The sequence below is a fragment of the Tribolium madens genome, unplaced genomic scaffold, assembly GCF_015345945.1.
Source record: "Tribolium madens isolate multiple individuals breed KSU strain unplaced genomic scaffold, Tmad_KSU_1.1 Scaffold_97;HRSCAF=244;Tcas5.2_LG3a, whole genome shotgun sequence".
NCBI lineage: Eukaryota > Metazoa > Arthropoda > Insecta > Coleoptera > Tenebrionidae > Tribolium > Tribolium madens.
In genome coordinates this window covers 11993114-12001713 of record NW_025401069.1, presented here as the reverse complement: position 1 = coordinate 12001713, position 8600 = coordinate 11993114, and positions in this window count along the sequence as shown.

Below are 8600 nucleotides of genomic sequence, written 5' to 3'. Positions count from 1 at the left end.
GGCGGGGGCGTCGCTGCCGATCATCCGCAACACAAGCCCGCATCAATACCAGGCGTTCGCCTTCGAAAAATTGTTGCTTATTTCCCTCGAAATGCCACCCTGTATTGGGGAAGAATGGCAAAAATCCGTTGGATTTGCATACATGTGTTCCGATCCAAGGGTCGCTGTTTGGAGGTAATTGTGATGGTAATCGCGGGCGCACCTTTATGCAAATAAGACACGTTCTTGACTGCGGTGGATGGGGTTGGCACGCAGCCGAAGGGTTAATGGAGAAGACCAAAGTTCGTTAAGTGAATGAGGCGGCACGGCGCTCATTCATACGCCCCCGGTTCACCACCCCGTCCTTCCGCTTACAACTACGGACTCTTCGACTACTTTCCCTCGTGTTTTTAAGAGATGAGTTTCCCATTTTAAAATTAAGGCGAGAGGAAGTGTAAACTAGACCGTGACCTATATAAAGTACGCGAGGAAAATCGAATGTTTGCCTATAGCGAGATCACGACGGACGTGTACCATGCACCATGGGTGACACCCATCATTTTATACATTTATGTCACACTATTTTACAATAATTGTAACAAATAATTTAAAAATAAAATCAAACTAAACTCTTTTGGGCAACTTTTTTTCGAATACTTACACTTAAACCAAAAAAAAATTTGAGAAAAAAAATATTCTAAATTAACTCGTTGAAAAAAGTGAGCAACATAAATTTCTTAAACACGTTGCTTTCAAAATTAAGAAATAACGCTCCAAAAATAAAAATTAAAAAAATACTAAAGCAAACAAAACATAAGAGGTTTTATTGCAAATTTCAGATGTAAAAAGGTTTTTGATGATCACTTTTTCTATTTTGCGTCTGAAGAACGCTTATTTTGATAAAAAAAACGATGCTTCAATGAGCCATTTCAACACCAATTTGGGTGCTAAAATACATCATTGTTAATTCAATAAAAATTTGAAAAATATTTGAGACTTGAAACTTTGAAAATGGAGTTTTTCAATTTTTTACCAACCACCACCTTATTAGGGCAAAGGTTACTAAATTTTGAAAAATAATTTTTATGTTAAAAAATTACGTAAAACGCGCAAAATACACTGGCCGCCAAAATTAATCAGACAACTAAAATTTTGCGATTTTCCACATTGCAATATTTTTGTTATTTTTTGTCGGATTTTAACGAATTTTCGTTCGGCTTAAAGAACGAATTTTGCAGAATATTGTAATTTAATTCAATAACATTTTCAGTTTTGTCTTGTAAATGTTATACCTAAAAGACGAGAGCACTGTTTTTTTACTTTTTTTTATACTGAGCTGTTGTCTGCAACAGTGACAAAATTAAGTTTTTACTTATTTCAGATTATTGCCCGTTCTTTTCTGAATGACGACCAATTTGTTTCAAAATTTTATCTTCTGGTGCCTCAGAGATACAAAGCATTGAAAAAGACGTTGCATTTCTAATGTTACTAAATACAACTTCAAAAGATTACAACAAGTAAAACGGTTAATTATTAGAAGCTTCCTTGCGCCTATTTTACGTTTTGGCACATTCGGCCTACTTAATACGAACATTCATTGAAATCGGAAGTGTATCAAGAATTAAAATTATGGAAAATGTGGTACATAATTCAGAAAAGAATGGGCAATTATCTAAAATCAGTAAAAATTTAAGTTTGTCTCTGTCTCACACCACAGCTCAGTAATAAAAAAAAGTAAAAAAACAGTGTCTTTGTCTTTTGAGTAATTTAGAAGATTAAAACTAATTAATTAGAAGATAAAACTAGAAATGGTATTGAATTAAATTACAATGATCTACAAAGTTTTTTTTAAGCCAAAAAAAAATTCGTTAAAATCCGACAAAGAATAGCAATGTAAAAAATCGCAAAATTTTAGTTGTTCGGTTAATTTTGGCGGCCAGTGTACGTTTAGTCTTAAACCATTAGAAAAAAAATCAAGATTTTGAGTTCAATTTTTGGCTCAAGCCCAATTAGTTGAGAAAGCTCGGCTTTGGCCAAACAAAATTCGTCGAAATACGAGAAAGAGTAACAACAATATGGCAATGTAAAAAATCGCAAAATTGTAGTTGTCCGGTTAATTTTGGCGGCCAGTGTAGAAAAAATAGCATAAACTTGTTTCATAAGTCATATACTATTTAAAAAAAAATCTATTTAAAAATTAACACATTCATTTTCTGTTGAAACTATTAACATTATCATTTAAGTAAGTAGTTTAGTAGTATTGTAACGTTACATTAAATTTTTAAATAGACTTGAAGACTGTTATGATCCTAAAACGCTTACTGCCAGACAATAATTTTATTTGACAAATAAGAATTAATATACCCAGAGCTTTTTGAGAAAAGTGTGTTTATACCAACATTTTATCACAAGTTTTTTTTTTGAGTTTTACACCAGGTTCCTAACATTTTGCTAAGAACATGCAAAAATTCTCGATAAACAACAAAACATCTAGTGTTAGCATTCTTTGATAGACTTCTATCATCTTTAGAAGCTTCATATTTTTGAATAACCCATTCGAAGTAACTGGTTAGTTTAGTTTATTGATCATTTAGGCATTGCTGATGCGAGACTTGAAATGTTTCACTAAAATATTCACCAACTATTTATTATTTTTTTTTCGTTTTTTAGGAGTATTATTTTGAAGTGGTGAAATATCCAAGCCTGAACTTCCTAATCCCATATCGCTAACGATAGCAATTCGGAATTCCTGCCAGTCCATAACGAGTACATGCGATTGTCCAAATTGAAGCGGGCTTTTTACATGTCGACGACTAACTTCGTTCGAGCGCGAACATTTCCCCTTCGCTATATCTAACCCTCGACCCTCCTTCGTTCCTAGCTGAAAATGCAACGTAGTCACTCACAATAATCTACATACAGTATATCACCTCTTCTTCGATATTAAATTGGATTGTAGACGCTCACTCCTGCGCCTCACACACATTCGATATTCCGACGAAAAAAAAAACGGCTACCTACCAGAAATAGCGCCCACTCGAACAAACGATTCCTGAAGGAAGGAAAATTGCGAGGAAAATTCTACCTTGTCGTTGTATTTGCGTCTCAATGGAATCGACTAGTTTTGCTTTATTTCAAGTTGTGAGATTGTGTTAATTGTGGCGTTTTGGGGCGTTTTGGTATTCGGGTCACGTTTCTCGGCGTTAACGCAACGAATGTATTTTATTAGTTCGTAGGTAAATTCGGTGAATTCGCGTAAAAATGTAACGTCTTGTTCTTTGTTAGCCTCATCATTCCCATCTCACACACGTCTTTGGAAAATCTCATTATTAATCTTTACAGTCAGTAAGCACGCGGCTTCGCAATCCGGTTGTTAGCATCTTTGTGGTCGTGCTCTTCGAACATCTCAAACACCCCGTTTTTTCTTCCTCCGAATTATATTTTAATATTTCCCACATGATTGGCAACAAGGGCTGAATGAGAAATGTTAGGAATTCGGTGGTAAAGCGGCGCTTTGACACTTCTTCCACCCTTCTCGTCGAAATAACTAGTTTGCATAAAACTTTTTTACGGTTGTTTCGAAACGCGACTTTATACGGTTCTCGGGCGGTCGGTAATACGCCAAGGTAGACAATTTTGAGAGCGGTTATGTGAATTACCATAGTCTACTTCTTATGAAGCGAGCGAAGAATGCGAGAGGCTGTAAAACGTAATATGCCAAGGACAATAACTGAATGCAGCTAACGGATATGAACACATAAACGGGAAAATAACCTCTTGCATGCGAGCTCGATATTCAAATTCCGACTGCGACAACGCATATGTGAAAAGACCGCCGCGGACGTTACCGTTCCCTACACGAACACTCTTTTTATTAAATCGAAGACGGAAAGACACTCCTGAAACGTCGTTTTGTTGCTGAAACATGCACATGTCCGATGCCAAGACATGACTCGAATTTTACGCGGCTTCGGAAAAAAGATTTGCTCGTTATCTGATCGTACGACACGGTTATTTACTGACAATTACCATATTGTTGCATTTGTTTAGACTTTATACGGCAAATGAACACACATTTGTTTTGAACTTTCAGGATATAAATTACTTGTCAATGTTATTATTTTTATCTTTCGTTTTGTTATGCGCTTGTTTCTACAAAGCTTTAATAAAGTTTTACACGGTAACATGAGAGGGCAATTAATAGTAATTTATGGCCGGGCTTTGCATAACACAACATATGAATGCGAATTTCACTAAATTAATCTTTTCTTCGAAAATTTATTGCTTGAGCAAAACATTTGTTTTAAAATAGATACAATACGCACCATTATGAAAAAAATTGCATAAATTGTTCTGGATGATTTCAAGCAAAGTTTATTAAGTTAATTTTTTTGAGTAATAAAAGTGTGCTTTAGTCAAAACTTGACGAAAACTTTATTTCACATAATAATATTTAATTCTTTTGCTTTTTTTTTGTTAGAAATTCAATGAAAAAAAAATGTTTTTTCAAATTTTCAAACATTGTTTAAACTACAGTAATTTTTTGTTGCAAAATTGTCTAAAACTGAAAAAAAAAAAACATTGGTGCAAACAAAAGCACAAAGCTCTATGCAAGCGTTATCAGACCAAAACATAAAAAAAATCTTCTTTTTAAGATAAGACTATCTCAATTTTTATTATCTGATATACAGCAGTGTATCCCTGGATAGGTAAAACGACTTTTGTAATAGATAAAAAAAATTGATTTAAATTTTATTTTTTGGGGTTAAAGACTAATTTCTAACATAATTTTAGTTTTGAAAAATCAAGTATCTCTTGGAAATTTTCAAAAAAATTATTTTTCTGTAGAGTAAAGTGTCTTTTGTGTGGCAAATACGACAAAAAATTATTTAAAAAAGTTGTTTAAAATCAACACCTATACCTGTATACCCACCCAATTTCAAAATCATCGGCCAACTTTGAATTTTTTTCTTTTTTTATGTTTATTATTTAAAATCGGAATATCGCAAAGCGTTCATAAACAAAATTGTGGTATCAGGAGCACAGCAGTGCAAAGAGTGGCGTACGCTGATTAAACTGATCACCATTTGTGCACAGTTTCCAGCTCTTGCTAAAATCATTCTTGCGCAGGGGCTTCTTGCTAATACATATACCACCCTCCAATAATAATAAATTTTCAGTAATATAAAAATAAGTACCAATAATAAATAACATTCTTGCGCAGAGTGTAAGTAAGTGTAAGTGTTATGTAACCAAGACTGAAAATTCTTTAAATTTAAATGTTGTTTTTTTAATTTTGATTAAAGTTACTGAGCGTTTATTATTTTTACTGTGCAAAATATTATATTATACTGATCATTTTTAATTTTTTACTGTGCAAAAATTAATTAAATACTGATCATTTCTCATTGTATACTGATCAATTGAATTATTTACTGATCGCTTTATTACTACCCGAAATTAATCTTTAACGAAGTTGGGCTGAACCTCAAAAAATAAAAATTTAAATCGAGAATTTTTAATCGTTTCACCTAAATTTACAAAATTTACAAAACAATTTTTTTAATTTGATTACGAATTTTTGTGACAAGTGATGGTTTAAGCTTTGGGTTTGTTTATGACCATCTTGCTAATCGTCTCGGGCTAGTCCTCGTGGGCAATTAGGCCAGAAAATTGCTTATGTCGTGCAGCAGCGTCGCGAATGTCATGTGTGGAAGAGTGTCGCGAAGATGGAACAGCGTAGAGATGATATCGAACTTCCATTTCATTCCTCTTATGGGCCCCAGAGAGGAGCGGAGGGCTAGACATGTAGGATACAAAATGAAATTCCCCCTGCTCGATGCATATCCACGCGAACACAAAATTGAAGTCCATAGGGGTGGGTGGGACAGTATATAGGGGATCTCGACGACAAAAAGGATAGATGGAAACAAATTTATAATAGTCTTGGAAGAAAAACTTGCAATTTTTCAATCGACCGCTTCAATTAACTAACCTAACAAAAATCTAATCCATCATGTGCATGTCGAGCCATGCAAGTGATTGGGACTATTGTAGTGGCGAAATAGACGTTTTATTGATCTGTCATCTACATGCAGGGCTCAAGACGGACGCAGGAATTCCGTGTACAGGTCCAGGATACGTGAGAGGCATCCTCGAATGGCACAATGAGGCCGACAAGGCGTAAAATGCCATTGTTGGAGCAGGAGATTTACTATGGTCATCAAAATATACAACGAATGGAGTTTTCACGGTTAATTACCGTGTCAAAACGGCAAATTACAAAAAGTTTCAATTTGCCATTTTAGACGAAATCGAAGGCAGTATTGAACCATCTCAATTGTAAATAGAAATTGGCATAATTGACCGTTTTATTAGTCCTGTCCGTGTTATTCGCTTTTCAACGCCAAGCTCTGTGAAGTGTTTGAGCAAACACACCGGAAGCTCTCCGGTTTTACCTGCGAGAGAGATAAATTGCCATGAATAGAGCCAGTTTAAGCTTTTACGTGCGGTTAGGCCCCTGTTTCTAATCCTGAATCGTTTGCCTTTTATTCGTATACAAAAGGAACCGACATTGTAACGAATAACATTTAACAGATTAGCATCCTTCACCTGACGTCATATTAATTTTGACGAGGGGTGGAATGATACGAATACAAACATACACACGATGGCGTTGTGTGAGGGGGTGAAGTCGTTGCTGTCTCGATTTTAGCCAATCATCGATTGGTGAGTTCATGAACCAATTCCGGTAATAGGATGTCTGAAAATGATGTATTGTCGAGTGACCCTCGCGCGCCCCCACGCTTCTTTGCCCGATCACTGGAAGTAATGTCTAAATATGGGAGCTGTTTGAAGTTGCAGACTCTCACGTCGCACACGAAAAAGCAAAAGCGGAAAAACCCTTGTTACGGTTTGTTATGTCGTCAACGATGGAAAATTACAAGAGAAAAACATATTCCAGATTGTCATCGGAAATCACTTTTGTTACCGCCAAGGCAAAATACATACGAAAGTTGGATCAATTAATTTTAAATTTCGTCAAATTTAGGTTTTTTACTTTTTCAAAAATCTTCTATGACAAATTCACAGTTGCCAAAGGCTTTTTACAGCTTTTTTCTTGAATTATTAAAGTCACAAAAATCTTCATAAATGTCTGGGATAAAGAAAATGTTCTATCAAAAGCTCTCAAAACAACACCAAAAGTCTACAATGATGTAAAAAGTTACCATTGGATAGTTGTATTACAGTTAGTTTACCGTGACAATTTTATATGATGGTTTACAAATAAGGAATTTGAGAGTTGATTTACCGTGTCTGACTTTCAATTTGTCGTGTAACTTTTTGTAAAATAAAAAAAAATTGAGTGTCAATGTATTACCGTGACAATTTTATAGATTTGTTAGATTGTGGTCTACAAATAAGGAATTTTATAGTTGATTTACTATTTCTCTGACTTTCAATTTGCCGTGTAACATTTTGCAAAATGTTGAAAAGAAAATGACTGTCAATGTGGGAAGCATTAACTCTTGAATAGTTGTATTAAAGCGTGGCAATTTTATAGATTTGGTAAATTATGTTTTACAAATAGAGAATTTCATCGTTTCTGACTTTTAGTTTGCCGTGTAACTTTCGGCAATTACAAATTCCGCTGATGGTGGGTATATTTAAGGTAAATTCTGCCAATGGTTAAATGTCATGCTCAGGTAGAATGGTAAATTCTGCTGATGGCCTCACTTAGAGATTTGCTGTCGAACTTTTTGCAAAATTTTGAAAAAGGATTGAGTGTCATTGTATTACAGTTAGTATAACGTGACAATTTTATAAATTTGTTATATTATGGTTTACAAATAATAAATTTTATAGTTGATTTACCGTGTCTGACTTTTAATTTGCCGTGTAACTTTTTGCAAAGTTTTGAATATCAATGTTGGAAGAATTAACTTTTAAATAGTTGTATTACAATAAGTTTACCGTGGTAATTTTATAGATTTGTTATACTGTGGTCCACAAGTAAGGGATTTTATAGTTGACATACCATGCCTGACTTTTAATTTGCCGTGTAAAATGTTGAAAAGAAATTAAACTGTCAATATGAGAAGAATTAATTCTTGAATAGTAGTAGTAGAGTTAGTTTACAGTCGTAATATTATAGATTTGTTAAATTATGGTTTACAAATAGAGGATTTTATAGTTAATTTACTGTTTTGGATTTTCAATTTGCCGTATAATTTTCGGCGATTACAAATTCTGCCGATGGTTAAATTTTAAATTTAGGTAGAATGGTAAATTTCGCTGATGGCACCACTTAGAGATTTGCTGGGTAACTTTTTGCAAAATTTTGAAAAAAGATTGAGTGTCATTGTAATACAGTTAGTTTACCGTGACAATTTTATAGATTTTTATATTAGTCTACAAATAATAAATTTTGTAGCTGATTTACTGTGTCTGACTTTTTATTTGCAGTGTAACTTTTTGCAAAATTTTGAAAATGGATTGGGTAACAATTTTGGGAGAAGTAACCATTACATAGTTGTATTAATCAGTTTACCGTGGGAATTTTATAGATTTGTTCAAATATGGTTTACAAATAAGGGATTTTATAGTTGATTTACCGTGTC